This window comes from Thalassophryne amazonica, chromosome 16, assembly GCF_902500255.1.
Source record: "Thalassophryne amazonica chromosome 16, fThaAma1.1, whole genome shotgun sequence".
NCBI lineage: Eukaryota > Metazoa > Chordata > Actinopteri > Batrachoidiformes > Batrachoididae > Thalassophryne > Thalassophryne amazonica.
This window is the reverse complement of record NC_047118.1, coordinates 21,252,840-21,273,544: the sequence shown is the minus strand read 5'-3', so window position 1 is coordinate 21,273,544 and position 20,705 is coordinate 21,252,840. Positions and strand designations below refer to the sequence as shown.

General features: G+C 39.4%; 1 long non-coding RNA gene across 1 annotated transcript; it reads right to left on the bottom strand.

Moving 5' to 3' along the window:
* Positions 1 to 10,737: 10,737 nt before the first annotated feature.
* LOC117527830 lies at positions 10,738 to 20,430 on the bottom strand. The gene is made up of 2 exons (XR_004565611.1): positions 19,587 to 20,430; positions 10,738 to 12,526 (listed from the first exon to the last, which is right to left on the bottom strand). It is a non-coding gene; the product is annotated as an uncharacterized LOC117527830 (long non-coding RNA).
* Between the last annotated feature and the right edge of the window lie 275 nt (positions 20,431 to 20,705).

Sequence of the window (20,705 nt, the reverse complement as noted above, 5' to 3'; positions counted from 1 at the left end):
TTTCTGCATTTCTGCTAAGGAAAAGTGGCACAGCTCTGGGATTACTTTGTTAAGTGCAGGCTCATCGAAGTGTGGAGGACTTGTTCTTTAAAAGCATACAACAGGGAGGGTCCCTGTCTTTATAAATGAATTATTCAACTCTCACTTTCACTTTAGGGTCAGCAGCTGATTACCTCATCCTTCTAATTTCATTACGTTAACGCATTTATGGTATGTGTTGTAATCACACAAAAAACATGACAAGAAACCTGCTTTAACTTTGCTGTTTTTCAATACTGCATTTTGTTTGACATGGTCAAATTCAAAGACACGTTTGTTGAAACATTTGGAGAATGATTTTACTGCAAAATCACAATCTGCATACATATAATCTGGCATTTGAGCAACATAATTCCTCTTTCTGATTTAAAATATGAAAATCAATTACAAAATCAAATAGTATTGTGAAAAGATTTTTTGGTGCATTTAATGCATCACAAAAACATTAAAATGATGAAAAACTTGTAAATATTCATGAATAAATGAAATGTGTGAAGAATGTCAACATTGATGATAATCAATATCAGAATCAGAATAGCTTTTATTTGCCAAGTATCCACAGAGTACAAGGAATTTAACTTCGGTTTGAAGACAGTTTGAGAGTAACAATATTATTTGAGAAATTGAAGATCTGTACTACCGTGAAAAGCCATTGTGTTTCCGTCAGGGGTGTTAATATTTGGAATAATTGTCCTGATAATATTAAAATACTTGGTACATTGGTTGGTTTTAAAAGGCTTTACATAAAGAACATATTTACCCGTTATAGTTTGAAGGATTCAGTTTACCATTTTTGTCATTGTTCACTAACTTGTTTGGTTGTGTTTTGAAATTTCAGTGATTGATTAAGTTAAATTGTTCATGCACTTTGTTTTTTGTTTTTTTTTATATATAGTTGTCATGAACATATATATATATATATATATATATATATATATATATATATATATATATATATATATATATATATATATATATATATATATATATATATATATACACAGTGAGGAAAATAAGTATTTGAACACCCTGCGGTTTTGCAAGTTCTCCCACTTAGAAATCATGGAGGGTTCTGAAATTTTCATCTTAGGCGCATGTCCACTGTGAGAGACATAAAAAAAAAAAAAAATCCGGAAATCACAATGTATGATTTTTTAATAATTTATTTGTATGTTACTGCTGCAAATAAGTATTTCAACACCTGTGAAAATCAAGGTTAATATTTGGTACAGTAGCCTTTTTTTTTGCAATTACAGAGGTCAAACGTTTCCTGTACTTTTTCACCAGGTTTTCACACACTGCAGCAGGGATTTTGGTCCACTCCTCCATACAGATCTTCTCCAAATCTATCAGGTTTGGAGTTTCAGCTCCCTCCAAAGATTTTCTATTGAGTTCAGGTCTGGAGACTGGCCAGGCCACTCCAGGACCTTGAAATGCTTCTTACGGAGCCCCTCCTTAGTTGCCCTGGCTGTGTGTTTGGGGTCATTGTCATGCTGGAAGACCCAGCCATGACCCATCTTCAATGCTCTTACTGAGGGAAGGAGGTTGTTTGCCAAAATCTCACAATACATGACCCCATCCATCCTCCCTTCAATACGGTGCAGTCGTCCTGTCCCCTGGTGCAGAAGAGCACCCCCAGAGTATGATGTTTCCACTCTCAAGCTTCACAGTTGGGATGGTTTTCTTGGGGTTGTTCTCATCCTCTAAACATGGTAAGTGGAGTTGATTCCAAAAAGCTCTATTCTGGTCTCATCTGACCACATGACCTTCTCCCATGCCTCCTCTGGATCATCCAGATGGTCACTGGTGAACTTCAAATGGGCCTGGACATGTGCTGGCTTGAGCAGGGGGACCTTGCTGCCCTGCAGGATTTTAAACCATGACAGCATCATGTGTTACTAATGTAATCTTTGTGACTGTGGTCCCAGCTCTCTTCAGGTCATTGACCAGGTCCTCCTGTGTAGTTCTGAGCTTTCTTAGAATCATCCTTACCCCACAAAGTGAGATCTTGCATGGAATCCCAGACCAAGGGAGATTGACAGTCATCTTGTGTTTCTTCCACTTTCTAATAAATAATCATAACAGTTGTTGTCTTCTACCAAGCTGCTTGCCTGTTGTCCTGTAGTCCATCCCAACCTTGTGCAGGTCTACAGTTTTGTCCCTGGTGTCCTTAGACAGCTCTTTGGTCTTGGCTATGGTGGACAGGTTGGAGTGTGATTGATTGAGTGTGTGAACAGGTGGATTTTATAGAGGTAACAAGTTCAAGCTGGTGCAATTAATACAGGTAAAGAGTGCAGAATAAGAGGGCTTCTTAAAGAAAAATTAACAGGTCTGTGTGAGCCAGAATTCTTGCTGGTTGGTAGGTGTTCAAATACTTATTTGCAGCAGTAACATACAAATAAATTCTAAAAAAAAAATCATACATTATGATTTCCGGATTTTTTTTTTTTTTTAGATTATGTCTGTTACAGTGGACGTGCACCTAAGATAAAAAAAAAAAAAAAAATATATATATATATATATATATATATATATATATATATATATATATATATATATATATATATATATATATATATATATATATATATATATATATAGGCCAGTAACAACACCTTAAAATCTGATCTCAAAGAGACAGGAAGCCAATAAAGGTATGCCAAAACGGGTAAACCAGAAAATAAAGCATTGCAGTAGTCCAATCTGGAAGAGAGAAACGCATGAATCAGAGTCTCAGCATCAGCCATAGACAGGTTGGGACGAATCTTCGCTATATTTCATAGATGGAAGAAAGCAATCCTTGTAATATTTCTAATGTGGAGGTCAAAGGACAACGTAGGATTAAGAATTAACCCAAGGCTCCTCACTTTGTGTTCTTAGTCCAGCAAGACACCGGCATCGAGTTGACCAGCTAGCGCTTAGCTTAGGTATGATGTCTACTACTACCTACTAGTAGTAGTAGACATCTACTACCTACTTGTCTGAAATTTTAACTTTGCGCACCTACAGTAGGACATTAAGGGCGTCTGGCCAGCTTTACTTAGATGTTCCAAGGTTAAGATATAAACGCTGTGGTGATCATGCTTTCGCGGTAGCTGGCCCGAGACTGTGGAATGAGCTACCTCTTGAGTTACGTACTATTCGTGACCTAGCACTTTTTAAATCTAAGTTAAAGACTTATTTATTTAAACTGGCTTTTAACACTTAGTGGGAAGGTGACTTGTTCTGTTATTTTATGTTCTTTTTTATGTGTTGTTTTAAAATTTTATTTTATATGTGTTTTATTTTTGTAAATTTGTGTTTTTAATGTTAAGCACTTTGGACACCAGTCGGTGCTGTAAAGCGCTTTATAAATAAATGTTGATTGATTAACTAATTGATTGATTGATGTAATAACACATGAACCTAACCTAAGTGCTAGCTGGTCAATTCGATGCCGATGTCTTGCTGGACCAAGAATCATCATTTCAGTCTATCAGGGTTTAAAAGTAGGAAGTTAATAGACATTCAACTTCTCACTGATGCAAGGTAGTTTTCTAAACATTTTATGTGAGTAAGATTACCAGCAGTTATTGGCATGTACAGTTGAGTATCATCGGCATAGCAATGAAAGGCAATCCCAAAACGCTACAGTATATCCCCAAGGGGTACTACATAAAGAGAAAAAACAGAGGGCCTAAAATGGATCTCTGCTGAACCCAAAACTTCATGTCCCTAAGATCAGAGGTAGTGTTATTGTATAAAACACAATGAGAACGACTGGACAGATACAGTAGTGTTCAGAATAATATTAGTGTTATGTGACTAAAAAGATTAATCCAGGTTTTGAGTATATTTGTTATTGTTACATGGGAAACAAGGTACCAGTAGATTCAGTAGATTCTCACAAATCCAACAAGAACAAGCATTCATGATATGCACACTCGTAAGGCTATAAAATTAGGCTATTAGTAAAAAAAAAGTAGAAAAGGGGGTGTTCACAATAATAGTAGCATCTGCTGTTGACGCTACAAACTCAAAACTATTATGTTCAAACTCCTTTTTTAGCAATCCTGTGAATCACTAAACTCGTATTTAGTTGTATAACCACAGTTTTTCATGATTTCTTCACATCTGCGAGGCATGGAGTCAACCAACTTGTGGTACCTTTCAGTTGTTATTCCACTCCAAGATTCTTTAACAACATTCCACAATTCATTCACATTTCTTGGTTTTGCTTCAGAAACAGCTTTTTTGATCACCCCACAAGTTCTCAATTGGATTTAGGTCTGGGGATTGGGCAGGTCACTCCAAAACATTAATTATGTTGGTTTGGAACCAAGATTTTGCTCGTTTACTAGTGTGCTTGGGGTCATTGTCTTGTTGAAACACCCATTTCAAGGGCATGTCCTCTTCAGCATAAGGCAACATGACCTCCAAGTATTTTGACATATCCAAACTGATCCATGATACCTGGTATGCAATATATAGGCCCAACACCATAGTAGGAGAAACATGCCCATATCATGATGCTTGCACCACCATGCTTCACTGTCTTCACTGTGAACTGTGGCTTGAATTCAGAGTTTGGGGGTCATCTCAGAAACTGTCTGTGGCCCTTGGACCCAAAAAGAATAGTTTTACTCTCATCAGTCCACAAAATATTCCTCCATTTCGCTTTAGGCCAGTTGATGTGTTCTTTGGCAAATTGTAACCTCTTCTACACGTCTTTTATTTAACAGAGGGACTTTGCGGGGGATTCTTGCAAATAAATTTGTTATGGATTGGACGCAGGTGAGAACTGAACCAGCGTCTGACAGGACCCAGCGCCAAATAACCTGAAAGCGGTTCCAGAAAACAAGTTTATTTTTCCCCCTGTGCTGTACAAAAACATCTAACTAATAAAGTCTGGTGAGGTGAAGAGGCGGCGCGCTCTCTCAACGCCAAACTGGATCGGAGCCCGGTGTTCTGGACCCAGGTACCCCGCCGACACCCCCCAGGTGGTTTATGACCAGAACTGACTTCTGTGAAGGATGGGCAGAGGTGAGGTTAGTCAACACTGTTACCAAAAGATACCATTTAGAGGCGCACTTATCAGCAACACGTTCAGGTCTGAATTCAAGCTTAATTTTAAGGGCGGCTGCTCACAGCCAGTGGAGGATCATTACGCCACGCCACAGCCGTGAGGAGCAAACCCGACAATTTCACCAAGGTTCAGTTATAGCTGCGTAAAGACGGCAAGTTACAATCACTAATAATTACTTCAACAATAATCACCTCTGATGTGTGCTGACAGCGTTTGTCTCTCAACCTCGACCTCCTTCACAGGCGCGATGTGTCAGAACCTGGAGCGGCCCTCAGCGTCCCACAAACGGTCGTCACAAGGTCGTATTCTCCGGCAATTCAGCTCTGATCACTGCTGGCTTGAATGCAGTGCTTCATCTCTTAATTGTCACCAGCTGAGAGTCCTTAGGTCTGCACGTGAGTGCCACAGCTGCAGCATATCGTCTTGATAGAGGTGAGAGACTCTTCTGCAGCACACTCAGCCAACAATGATTAGACACAAACCACCTGGAGAGGAAAACAAACACAAAGGCAGTACAAAAAGTCCAGCCAAACCCCCCGACACAACAAAATTAGCTTCACACAGGCGTCTTCTAACTGTCACAGCACTTACAGGTAACTTCCAGACTGTCTTTGATCATCGTGGAGCTGATCAGTGGGTGAGCCTTTGCCATTCTGGTTATTCTTCTATCCATTTTGATGGTTGTTTTCCGTTTTCTTCCACGCGTCTCTGGTTTTTTTTGTCCATTTTAAAGCATTGGAGATCATTGTAGATGAACAGCCTATAATTTTTTGCACCTGCGTATAAGTTTTCCCCTCTCCAATCAACTTTTTAATCAAACTACGCTGTTCTTCTGAACAATGTCTTGAACCTCCCATTTTTCTCAGGCTTTCAAAGAGAAACGCATGTTCAACAGGTGCTGGCTTCATCCTTAAATAGGGGACACCTGATTCACACCTGTTTGTTCCACAAAACTGACAAACTCACTGACTGAATGCCACAATGCAATGATTGTGAACACCCCCTTTTGTACTTTTGTTTTTTACTAATAGCTCAATTTCATAGCCTTAAGAGTGTGCATATCATGAATGCTTGGTCTTGTTGGATTTGTGAGAATCTACTGAATCTACTGGTACCTTGTTTCCCATGTAACAATAAGAAATATACTCAAAACCTGGATTAATCTTTTTAGTCACATAGCACTACTATTATTCTGAACACTACTGTATGACGTCAACCACGCAAGGGCAGTTCCAGTAATCCCAAAGTGATTCTCCAGCCTATCGAGTAAAGTCCACCATATCATATAAAGCACTAAGATCCAACAGCACCAAAACCATAGTGGTGTCTGAGTCCATTGCTCGCAGAATGTCATTCACTACTTTAGTGAGAGCTGTCTCTGTGGAGTGATATTTTCTAAAAGCAGACAGCAGTGGCTCAAAAAGATTATTCTCAGTCATGTGGTCCATGATCTGCCATGAAACCTTTTCCAGGATTTTAGAACAAAATGATAGCTTTGATATCAGCCTATAATTTTCCAATACACGAGAGACAAGATTGGAGTTCTTAAGTAATGGTTTAATAACTGCAGACTTGAAACATTTAGGATCGGATCCGGAAGTTAGTGAGAGATATATAATTTCCAGCACAGTTGGCCCAAGAATGGGCCATAGATCCTTAAACAGTTTTGCTGGTATGGGATCAAATAAGCAGGTTGTGCCTTTTGTAGACTTCACTAGCTTCGTCAGTGCGCCTAGCGAGATACCATCAAAATCTGTAAATCTAGGTAACACCTCAGTGGTAGCATCCACCTCCATAGCAGGATGCTATTGTTGGACCAAGGCATGCTGAGATAGTCCAAGAAGTCCTGTGCTGAAAAGGGAGAGTGAATAACAAGTGGCTGTCCATGAATGAGAAATGCTGTTGTGTCAAACAAAAACTTTGAGTTATGCTTGTTTTTACTGATGAAATCAGAATAATAGGCCCGCTTTGTAGCCAGTAGTGCATGCTTATAATCTAAGATAGAATCACGCCATGCAAGGTAGAACACCTCTAATTTGGAACTACGCCATTTCATATTATCACACATTGTTATTTTTTATGAGGTCATCCAATTGCATTTTTTTTAAAGGCACAAAGGCTTTCATTACTCTTCTGAACTCTGGCAACACTGGTCTGTAGGAAAGTTAGTGAGCCAAATTTAACACCAGGGGGCATTTCACCACAAAACGTCTACAAGGACATGTTATCATTAAGGAAGTATCTAGAGGTACAAGACACTTGTGCACAGTGGTGCTCTGGCACTCTGCCTGGCCATGACAGAACCCAGTAGTATTAATATTGTATGAACAATGTACTGCAGTTCTACTATTAACCCAGTAGCACCATTAGCTGATAAGCAACCTTAGCCAGTCTTTGTGAGCCGACACTCTGCTAGAAGCTATGTGTGTAAAATGTGGCAGCAAAATGTGTGGGCGGGTTTATGGTGTTCATTTCTGTGTATTAATGATTATATCACATAATATCTGATTTGCTGGCTCTTCGTATGGAAATTACCACTGGTTTCCAGTCTGTTTTCTTCTCTGAGCTTTCCTCTCCCCCACTCAGTTGGTTGAACCCTCTCTACCCCATCCTACGTGCAAGCACACACAGTGAAATAGTAATTAGCATGCTTGCCTCACAGTAAGAAAGTCTGTGGTTTGAATCCACCCGTGCCTAGTTCCTTCTGTGTTGAGTTTCTTTGTTCTCTCCGTGTTTGTGTGGGTTTCCTTCCACTGCCTATCTGTGCTATCTGTATAAGCTGTTGGCACAGAGGGACATGCTTGGGCTTGTTGAGGCAGGTTCATGCAAACTAGTTGACTCTTTGTCTGCATGGGATTTTTTTGGGCCAGTTACTTCTTCGGTTTATGCCCAGTTGGCCCACTCCCATTTCATCTATTTTCATACAGAATAGTATATAATAATATATAATTACAATATCATGAAAAAGTTGATTTATTTCAGTAATTCCATTCAAAAGGTGAAACTTGTATATTATATTCATTCATTCCACACAGACTGATATATTTCAAATGTTTATTTCTTTTAATTTTGATGATTATAACTGACAACTAATGAAAATCCCAAATTCAGTAGCTCAGGAAATTAGAATATTGTGAAAAGGTTCAATATTGAAGACACCTGGTGGCACACTCTAATCAGCTAATTAACTCAAAACACCTGCACAGGCTTTTAATCGGTCTCCCAGTCTAGTTCTGTAGGCTACACAATCATGGGGAAGACTGATAACCTGACGTCTTGCCTGGGCTAAAGACAAAAAGGACTGGACTGCTGCTGAGTGGTCCAAAGTTATGTTCTCTGATGAAAGTAAATTTTGCATTTCCTTTGGAAATCAAGGTCCCAGAGTCTGGAGGAAGAGAGGAGAGGCACAGAATCCACGTTGCTTCAGGTCCAGTGTAAAGTTTCCACACTCAGTGATGGTTTGGGGTGCCATGTCATCTGCTGGTGTTGGTCCAATGTGTTTTCTGAGGTCCAAGGTCAACGCAGCCGTCTACCAGGAAGTTGTAGAGCACTTCATGCTTCCTGCTGCTGACCAACTTTATGGAGATGCAGATTTCATTTTCCAACAGGACTTGGCACCTGCACATAGTGCCAAAGCTACCAGTACCTGGTTTAAGGACCATGGTATCCCTGTACTTAATTGGCCAGCAATCTCACCTGACCTTAAGCCCATAGAAAATCTATGGGATACTGTGAAGAGGAAGATGAGACATGCCAGACCCAACAATGCAGAAGAGCTGAAGGCCACTATCAGATCAACCTGGGCTCTCATACCACCTGAGCAGTACCACAGACTGATCGACCCCATGCCACGCCGCATTGCTGCAGTAATTCAGGCAGAAGGAACTATGTTTTGAGTGCTGTACATGCTCATACTTTTCAATTTCATAGTTTTCAGTTGGCCAACATTTCTAAAAATCCTTTATTTCGTATTGGTCTTAAGTAATATTCTAATTTTCTTGAGATGCTGAATTTGGGATTTTCATTAGTTGTCAGTTATAATCATCAAAATTAAGAAATAAACATTTGAAAGATATCAATCTGTGTGTAATGAATGAATATAATATACAAGTTTCACTTTTTGAATGGAATTACTGAAATAAATCAACTTTTTCATAATATTCTAAATATATGACCAGCACCTGTATATTATGCCCATTCCCATGTTATATCAATATAAAAGACAACTGAAGGAATAACTGTCAAAGATTTATTTACAATATAAGGTTTATTTACAATAAAAATAATCACAAACAATATATATCTGATATTCATAAAAGTAACATAAAAATTACCAAATAGTTTTCATAGTGTTACCATTTTTACATACTCAATTTATCTGTGAAAAAATGTACATTTCCACTGAAAATGTTTCCTTTTATGCCAAATAAGAATATTTGTCCAAGCAAATGATAAGGAGTACCATCCTCTCTTGCATTGTGTGGCTGTGTTTCTTCACAGACATCGACAATTTATATGCCACACAAAGGAGACACAGATTCTATAAAGTCATCAATACTGAGCTTCCCTTCAACGAACGTGGCTTGCAGACACTTTATTCTCTTGTCCATGCGTTGCCACTTCACAGGCAGGCCACCAGTGTGGAGATGGAGTTATTTGGTCTATAACTTAGGGTAGACATAATGTGAATAAATGAAATATAGCAGGTAGACAAAATGAGAATAGACCAATTGAGAGTAGGCCAACTGGGAATATATGCTGCTATGAAATGAGAATTTCTGAGTAGGCAAAATGGCAGTTGGCCAACTGGGATGTTACCATTTCTTCATAATACTGGCACTTTAACAAGAGAATAAAACAATAAGAATGCCATGTTAGCACAAAAATATTTATCATTTTAGTTATACAGCTCATTATTACACAATCATCAAAAAATACTGTACATACATTCCAGTTACTCATTCATTATTTTCTTCTTCCATTTTGCATCATAAGATGAGTCACATAGTGACATACATTACTGGCTGACCTGTTGATGGAACTATTTTAAAGGCAGTGCATATCTATGACAATTTAAGATTAAAAAATATTAATAAATAAAGCATAAATATTGGTCCAAAACATGTTAAGAAATAAATCAACAAATAGCAACTGTGCCATGTGGCCACATTGCCACCGGCAGCTTGGAATAATTTCAGTCTTGGACTTAACAAATGGATGATGTCATGAAAAATGTGACAAAATTCCAACAAGAAAATAAAATATCAATCATGTAAGAACTGACTTTAATCCCCAGTGGTTTTCTGCTTTCTGAAAGAAAAAAAAAGCAAACCAAGCAAAAAGCTTCATGAGAAGAAATGACAACTACTCATAAATATCTGATTCACACATTATTACAGACAAATAGCTATTACCGAAAGTGTGTTACTATGATGCATCATGCTGATGCGCCACATCCAGCACATTGGTCTTGCACATCACTAAACAGCTGCTAAAATAATGTCCACCCTGATTAGTGTTATTATGACAACCAACAACTCACTAGTGTTAATTATCTAACAAGCTGGCACCATGGCAGACAAAACAATGTAAATATTAAATTAATCTTTTGAAAAATAGAAAAAGATTTTTAAAAACCATTGCTCTGACTGAAAAAAGTCACATGACTGCTGTCCGGTTTCAAGAACTCATTTTCTCCTCTTATACGACTGGAGCTCCACAGGGAGCTCTGTGACTCAAACTCTGAACTATTCAAATGATGGAAAAGGACAACATTGATGGTGAGTCTCCATGAACTTAAGCCAGTATGTCACCAGGCTGCGACCGTTGGCGACAAATTGCAACTGCCATTTGCCAGGGATTTTCCAAAATGTCTCAAAACATTCATGGAGGTTTCAGTTTCCTTGTGTGAGTCACAGGGCCTCGCTCTAGTATCGCAGAAATTTTGAAAATGTTCAAAACATTTGCGTGACAAATTTTCTCTCAGAATTGTCACAGAGCCATTGTAGGCGTCTCAACCTGTCTCGAATTCTTCTCAATTTACTTTTGCATGAGTCAGAAAAGTGCACAAAATGTGAGACAATGTTGTGAGGCATTGGTGACCTATTTGTGATCTATTGTGACTGATTGGAGACAAAAATGAGAATGTGACATTCCGGCCACAACACAGACATGAACTGGGACCTCTAGGAGTTCAACAAAATTGTGAATACAATGGCAATATGCAGACATTTGAATGGTTGGTGAGCCTGGATTTGAACTGACGTCCCTTCGGTCATAGGACAACCTGCTCTACCAACTGAGCTCGCGCCGCTCCATTATATTTGTAAGTTTATATATTAAAACGTTCTACGCGAGGTGCTTTCAAGTAGGTGCTGTCGGGAACACGGCAGCAGAAAAAAAAACCCAAAACAAAATGCGTATGCACACAAGAAAAATCCAAAGTGAATGTGTGCTGTGAAACGGTCACATGAGGAAAAGGATTCGTTCAATGTTTAACTTGTTTTGTCTGCCATAGTGCCAGCTTGATAATCAACTGGTGTTAGTGAGCTGCCGATTATGGTTGTAACAGTAATTGGGTGCAGATTACTTGAGCAACTATTTAGTGACATGTTCAAGCCCAGTGTGTCTGTGGTGGTGTGTCAACATGATGTGTGCTTTTGGTGATAGCCTGAACAAACACTCGGCTGAACTCAAAACTCACTTTTGTCATATTGTGCAGCTCAGTGTGAAGGTATTACTCCCCTTTAAAATGAACACCCAGAAAACAGATTTGTAGTGACATCAACTTGAAATCAATGAAATTCTGTTTTGGGGTGGATTTTAAGGGATTTTTTTTTTCAACCCACCCAGCAGATAAGACAGATAACAATAAAATTCAGCTGGATTCTCTGTAGCAGTCAAATCTCAGTCTGAAGGAAGGCGATTCACTGATCCTGTTTGTCTGTCTTTGTTGTTTAAACACAGGTGGTGCTGTTTGGGGGGTGTCATCGATTCGGGGGTCTCAGAGTTTGGATGGGGCTGGGTGTAACACACCAAGGATTCGGAACAGTTTATTGCTTCGGAGCTGCATCTAAGACTAGAAGAGGTAGATGATATCCAGGTAGGTGGCAGCCTCAGAAGAGTTGATGTTGTTGACCTGCGGCTCGATTGTTACCTTCACCCTGTTGTTACCCTGCAGCGACACTGCTTTGCCCATAAAACCTGTGCTGCATGTGTTGCGATTCATCGGGCGCTCCAGGAGAATCTTTTCATCCTTCTTCAGGCTCACGTTATGCTGGGATCTCTGACAATCATTTTGTGAAAGCGTGATCTGAAGACACAGGAAATAATCTCCATCTTTAATGATCGCCAGCTCTCCATTTGCTTGGGATATCAGGTTAGGCTCTTCATTCCTTGATTTCCATTCAATCGTCGTGTTGACTGTGTGGGTCAGAGACGAGCCAAATGTTAAAAACATTTCAGGGCAGGGTAATAACATATAGTTGTAACATTTAATGAGTTGCGCTAACACAGTTGCTGCCATTCATTGCTAATTGTAGGTTTTGCAAACTTGACCAGGATGAGTCACAATAGTTTACAACATTTACAGATAATTGGCAAAGCTTCTGGGGAAAACCTGGTCTTGTTAGGAGAGACGGCATCCATCCCACTTTGGATGGAGCAGCTCTCATTTCTAGAAATCTGGCCAATTTTCTTAAATCCTCCAAACCGTGAGTATCCAGGGTTGGGACCAGGAAGCAGTTGTAGTCTTACACACCTCTCTGCAGCTTCTCTCCCCCTGCCATCCCCTCATTACCCTATCCCCGTAGATACGGTGCCTGCTCCCAGACCACCAATAACCAGTAAAAATCTATTTAAGCATAAAAATTCAAAAAGAAAAAATAATATAGCACCTTCAACTGCACCACAGAATAAAACAGTTAAATGTGGTCTATTAAACATTAGATCTCTCTCTTCTAAGTCCCTGTTAGTAAATGATATAATAATGGATCAACATATTGATTTATTCTGCCTTACAGAAACCTGGTTACAGCAGGATGAATATGTTAGTTTAAATGAGTCAACACCCCCGAGTCACACTAACTGCCAGAATGCTCGTAGCACGGGCCGAGGCGGAGGATTAGCAGCAGTCTTCCATTCCAGCTTATTAATTAATCAAAAACCCAGACAGAGCTTTAATTCATTTGAAAGCTTGTCTCTTAGTCTTGTCCATCCAAATTGGAAGTCCCAAAAACCAGTTTTATTTGTTATTATCTATCGTCCACCTGGTCGTTACTGTGAGTTTCTCTGTGAATTTTTGGACCTTTTGTCTGACTTAGTGCTTAGCTCAGATAAGATAATTATAGTGGGCGATTTTAACATCCACACAGATGCTGAAAATGACAGCCTCAACACTGCATTTAATCTATTGTTAGACTCGATTGGCTTTGCTCAAAATGTAAATGAGTCCACCCACCACTTTAATCATACCTTAGATCTTGTTCTGACTTATGGTATGGAAATTGAAGACTTAACAGTATTCCCTGAAAACCCCCTTCTGTCTGATCATTTCTTAATAACATTTACATTTACTCTGATGGACTACCCAGTAGTGGGGAATAAGTTTCATTACAGTAGAAGTCTTTCAGAAAGCGCTGTAACTAGGTTTAAGGATATGATTCCTTCTTTATGTTCTCCAATGCCATATACCAACACAGGGCAGAGTAGCTACCTAAACTCTGTGAGTGAGATAGATTATCTTGTCAATAGTTTTATATCCTCATTGAGGACAACTTTGGATGCTGTAGCTCCTCTAAAAAAGAGAGCCTTAAATCAGAAGTGCCTGACTCCATGGTATAACTCACAAACGCGCAGCTTAAAGCAGATAACCCGTAAGTTGGAGAGGAAATGGCGTCTCACTAATTTAGAAGATCTTCACTTAGCCTGTTGCTCTATAAAAAAGCCCTCCGTAAAGCTAGGACATCTTACTACTTATCACTAATTGAAGAAAATAAGAACAACCCCAGGTTTTTTTCCAGCATTGTAGCCAGGCTGACAAAGTAGAGCTCTATTGAGCCGAGTATTCCTTTAACTTTAACTAGTAATGACTTCATGACTTTCTTTGCTAATAAAATTTTAACTATTAGAGAAAAAATTACTCATAACCATCTCAAAGACGTATCGTTCTCTTTGGCTGCTTTCAGTGACGCCGGTATTTGGTTAGACTCTTTCTCTCCGATTGTTCTGTCTGACTTATTTTCATTAGTTACTTCCTCCAAACCATCAACATGTCTATTAGACCCCATTCCTACCAGGCTGCTCAAGGAAGCCCTACCATTAATTAATGCTTCGATCTTAAATATGATCAGTCTGTCTTTATTAGTTGGCTATGTACCACAGGCTTTTAAGGTGGCAGTAATTAAACCATTACTTAAAAACCCATTACTTGACCCAGCTATCTTAGCTAATTATAGGCCAATCTCCAACCTTCCTTTTCTCACAAAAATTCTTGAAAGGGTAGTTGTAAAACAGCTAACTGATCATCTGCAGAGGAATGGTCTATTTGAAGAGTTTCAGTCAGGGTTTAGAATTCATCATAGTACAGAAACAGCATTATTGAAGGTTACAAATGATCTTCTTATGGCCTCAGACAGTGGACTCATCTCTGTGCTTGTTCTGTTAGACCTCAGTGCTGCTTTTGATACTGTTGACCATAAAATTTTATTACAGAGATTAGAGCATGCCATAGGTATTAAAGGCACTGCGCTGCGGTGGTTTGAATCATATTTATCTAATAGATTACAATTTGTTCATGTAAATGGGGAATCTTCTTCACAGACTAAGGTTAATTATGGAGTTCCACAAGGTTCTGTGCTAGGACCAATTTTATTCACTTTATACATGCTTCCCTTAGGCAGTATTATTAGACAGCATTGCTTAAATTTTCATTGTTACACAGATGATACTCAGCGTTTATCTATCCATGAAGCCAGAGGACACACACCAATTAGCTAAACTGCAGGATTGTCTTACAGACATAAAGACATGGATGACCTCTAATTTCCTGCTTTTAAACTCAGATAAAACTGAAGTTATTGTACTTGGCCCCACAAATCTTAGAAACATGGTGTCTAACCAGATCCTTACTCTGGATGGCATTACCCTGACCTCTAGTAATACTGTGAGAAATCTTGGAGTCATTTTTGATCAGGATATGTCATTCAGTGCACATATTAAACAAATATGTAGGACTGCTTTTTTGCATTTGCGCAATATCTCTAAAATTAGAAAGGTCTTGTCTCAGAGTGATGCTGAAAAACTAATTCATGCATTTATTTCCTCTAGGCTGGACTATTGTAATTCATTATTATCAGGTTGTCCTAAAGGTTCCCTGAAAAGCCTTCAGTTAATTCAAAATACTGCAGCTAGAGTACTGACAGGGACTAGAAGGAGAGAGCATATCTCACCCATATTGGCATCTCTTCATTGGCTTCCTGTTAATTCTAGAATAGAATTTAAAATTCTTCTTCTTACTTATAAGGTTTTCAATAATCAGGTCCCATTTTATCTTAGGGACCTCATAGTACCATATCACCCCAATAGAGCACTTCACTCTCAGACTGCAGGCTTACTTGTAGTTCCTAGGGTTTGTAAGAGTAGAATGGGAAGCAAAGCCTTCAGCTTTCAGGCTCCTCTCCTGTGGAACCAGCTCCCAATTCGGATCAGGGAGACAGACACCCTCTCTACTTTTAAGATTAGGCTTAAAACTTTCCTTTTTGCTAAAGCTTATAGTTAGGGCTGGATCAGGTGACCCTGAACCATCCCTTAGTTATGCTGCTATAGACTTAGACTGCTGGGGGGTTCCCATGATGCACTGAGTGTTTCTTTCTCTTTTTGCTCTGTATGCACCACTCTGCATTTAATCATTAGTGATTGATCTCTGCTCCCCTCCACAGCATGTCTTTTTCCTGGTTCTCTCCCTCAGCCCCAACCAGTCCCAGCAGAAGACTGCCCCTCCCTGAGCCTGGTTCTGCTGGAGGTTTCTTCCTGTTAAAAGGGAGTTTTTCCTTCCCACTGTCGCCAAGTGCTTGCTCACAGGGGGTCGTTTTGACAGTTGGGATTTTTCTGTAATTATTGTATGGCTTTGCCTTGCAATATGAAGAGCCTTGGGGCAACTGTTTGTTGTGATTTGGCGCTATATAAATGAAATTTATTTGATTTGATTTGATTTCCTTTAATTTCACTTGTTAAATGATGATATTTTAAAACATCTTATATGAATACTATGGCTTTGGCTTTCAAGGAAGAAAATAAAAACCAGAAGCATTTCATAGATCACTACAGGAACAAAAACATTATTAACTAATATTTTATTTGGTTCTAACCAGTTCAGGAATGGCCATTTTAAGGTGGAGCCCAAAACCAGAAAGGTTATAATACTAATTCTGCTCTGCAATGAACAATTGAAAAATAATAATAATAATAATAATAATAATAATAAAAAAGGAACTGGTTAGTACATATTACATAATGATATAGAGACAGTGTACTTGGTGATGAGATCAAGGATCTCTTATTGGAGATCTGGGACTAGTTATGTTTTTGGGTATATTTCAGACAGTAAATTATTATATTCATATAGATTACTATTAATTATTATAGAGGCAAAATGAAATATAAGCATTTCAGGGCAGAAACATCATCACCCTACAATCTGACAGTTTACACTGAAGAGGATTCAGTTTGACTGTTTGAAGGAAAGTTTTGACTGTATGGAAAAACAACCAATAACAGTGATTCTTATATTTACTTCTACTTCTATTTCATTGTACACAGTATGAATCCACGATGTTTCATGCTTTTTTTTTGTGCTCAAATGCATTTCATTTGTTAATATACACCCATTCTTGCATTCAAGGCCTGTAATGCTTCTCTAAAAATTTGGGACGCTAAAGCATTTACCAGTTTGTAATGTTGCTATTCCTTCTCACAACACTTTTGGCATTGAGGACATGAAACAATGAAGCATTTCAGGTGTTATTTTGTCCCATTTGTCCTGCAAACATGTCTTGCATTATGCAACGATACAGGGTCATCATTGTTTTTTTGTTTCAAAATACTCCACATACTCTCTTGGGGACAGGTTTGGACTACAGGCAGCTTCATTTAGTCCCCATAACCGCTTCTTCTGAAGCCATGCCTTTGTAATGTGTGCAGGATCTGCGTTTGCATTGTCTTGTTAAATAAAAGCATGGCTGTCCCTGGAAGAGATGTTGTCTTAAACGCAATATATGTTGCTCTAAAATCTCATTGTAGTGTTCTGTATTATTGCTGCCATCACAGAAGTCTAAATTATCTTTGCCAAGGGCACTGTCACATTGCCATCCCATGACAGACCCTGGCTTTTGGACTTGTTGCTGATAACAGTCTGGATGGTCTTTTTCATCTTGGCTCCACAGCACATGGCATCAATTTTTTCCAAACAATCTTCTGACCCTAATACATGTTTCCAATGTGTGATGCACCAACCCAGATGTCGCTGAGCCCACAGACTTTGATGCTATTGCTGGACAAATATAACATTAGGCTTCTTTCTTTAACAGAAAATTTTAAGTAGTGTTTGTGAATGCATCTCTTCACACAGTAATCCCTTGCCCATGTGGTTATATCAGGTATTGATGAATGAATGTTCTTGATGCAGTACCATCTGAGGGATCAGCGATCACAGGTGTTCAGCTTACCCCTGTGCCTTTGCCTTTTAGGGAAAAAAAAAAATCCTTCATATTCCTTGAGCTATTTTGTAATATTATGCACCGTAGGTTGATAAATATGCAAATCCCTTCCAGTGTTTCTTTGAGGAACACTGTTTTTTAGTTTGTTGCCAACAAACATTGGCTTGTCGCCAAACCTGAGATTTTTGTTTGCCCATATTTGCTTCTCAGACTCAGCCTTTCATGGATACTGCTTTTGTATTAAATCATGATTACAGTTTCCTATTGACATCACTTCTTTGCAATAACAACATTATTTACACTCAACAAAAATATAAACGCAACACTTTTGGTTTTGCTCCCATTTTGTATGAGATGAACTCAAAGATCTAAAACTTTTTCCACATACACAATATCACCATTTCCCTCAAATATTGTTCACAAACCAGTTTAAATCTGTGATAGTGAGCACTTCTCCTTTGCTGAGATAATCCATCCCACCTCACAGGTGTGCCATATCAAGATGCTGATTAGACACCATGATTAGTGCACAGGTGTGCCTTAGACTGCCCACAATAAAAGGCCACTCTGAAAGGTGCAGTTTGTCACACAGCACAATGCCACAGATGTCGCAAGATTTGAGGGAGCGTGCAATTGGCATGCTGACAGCAGGAATGTCAACCAGAGCTGTTGCTCGTGTATTGAATGTTCATTTCTCTACCATAAGCCGTCTCCAAAGGCGTTTCAGAGAATTTGGCAGTACATCCAACCAGCCTCACAACTGCAGACCACGTGTAACCACACCAGCCCAGGACCTCCACATCCAGCATGTTCACCTCCAAGATTGTCTGAGACCAGCCACTCGGACAGCTGCTGGAACAATCGGTTTGCATAACCAAAGAATTTCTGCACAAACTGTCAGAAACCATCTCAGGGAAGCTCATCTGCATGCTCGTCGTCCTCATCGGGGTCTCGACCTGACTCCAGTTCGTCGTCGTAACCGACTTGAGTGGGCAAATGCTCACATTTGCTGGCGTTTGGCACGTTGGAGAGGTGTTCTCTTCACGGATGATGCGAAGGAGATGTGTTGCACTGCATGAGGCAAATGGTGGTCCCACCAGATACTGACTGGTATCCCCCCCCAGTAAAACAAAACTGCACCTTTCAGAGTGGCCTTTTATTGTGGGCAGTCTAAGGCACACCTGTGCACTAATCATGGTGTCTAATCAGCATCTTCGTATGGCACACCTGTGAGGTGGGATGGATTATCTCAGCAAAGGAGAAGTGCTCACTATCACAGATTTCGACTGGTTTGTGAACAATATTTGAGGGAAATGGTGATATTGTGTATGTGGAAAAAGTTTTAGATCTTTGAGTTCATCTCATACAAAATGGGAGCAAAACCAAAAGTGTTGCGTTTATATTTTTGTTGAGTATATTTAGTTAGTTATTTTTACCTCATTGCTAGCTCTAAGTGGCCCCTGTCACAACTTTTTTTGGCATGTTTTGCAGGCCTGAAATACAGGAATGGCTGTATATCAACAAATGAAATTAATTAACTACACAAAACATGAAATATCTTGGCTTTATACTGTCTGCAATGAAATAGAATTCAAAGAAAATACAAAAATCACTGCTTTTTTTTAGTCACAATGTTAAACAAATATGTGACTTTTCATGCCGTCTTTGTCTATAATTCACAAGCATGGAAACAAGGACGTAACTTGTTTGTAACAACGTCTTCACCAGTCATTCTGAGCACAGAGATGATTTGGCAAACACGATCTTACCTGAATGGTACTTAAAGTTGAGCACCTTGCCTTTGCCCAAAGGAGGTCTGGCCACTACTTGGGACTGTTTAAGAGAAAGAAATGCATTCATTTTACAGAAAAATATTAACACAAGCCATGAATGCAAAAATTTGTGTGTGTGCATGCGTGCGTTTGAACAAAGAAATGAGACTACAACACTCTGATCTACAGAAGAACTCATGTGCAGTGCAGTCTGCAGGCAATAAATGAAGAGAAATCATGGTGCTTTAGTGGCATTTCCCCGAATGCAGTAATGACGTTGTTGTGCTTCCTCCAAGAAGTGAGGAGTATGTGTGTGTGTGTTTTTTAAGGTGAGTTACACTTACAAACACAGAATGACAGGTGACAGATCTGGGGAATTTCTGTGCCAACCATAGCGTGATTTGTTCTCATACATCAAAAAAGTATCAACATCAACAGAATTCAACTGACCAAAAACATGGATATTCAGACTGAAAGCAACCAGAGTGTAAATCAAGGCAAAATGCAAACTGCTGTCAGCTTACCGGAGTGGCATTCACACAGTTAGGTACCACAACACTTCTGTTCTGAGACATGTGAAGAAAACAGAAGTCAAAATTGATTTGAACAATCTCAGGTGTGCAGTATATTTAATACAGAATTATTAGTCTACTGTTGCAGTACGTGTATGGATCAGTCATTTCTGTCTGAGCTTTAGATAAAAAACTTCCCCGTTTGGAGTCTTGACAGCTGAAGACAACACGCTCTCTCTCTCTCACCAGCTGTGCTACTACCAAAACCACAAGAAATCGCAGGTGCACTGCACAGGTGTTTGTAACACACCAACAGTGACGCTCGTCGATTCTGCTTTGACTACGGTCTAAACAGGCTGTGCACATCATCAGGACTGACTGAATTTTCCACTCAAATACATCCATTTGACCAAACCTCACCGATTCCCGCTGCTCAGCTGTGAAGAAGAGGGTGATGAACACCATGTGGCTAATGGAGAGGATGGTGACCCACAGCAGGAGGATGTGGGTCAAGGAATGCTGGGCCGGCTGTGGCATCGTCACTCCCGGCGGCTGCAAGTCAGAACAGCCTGAGCCCGGTGAAGATTAGAGTGATGAGAAGATG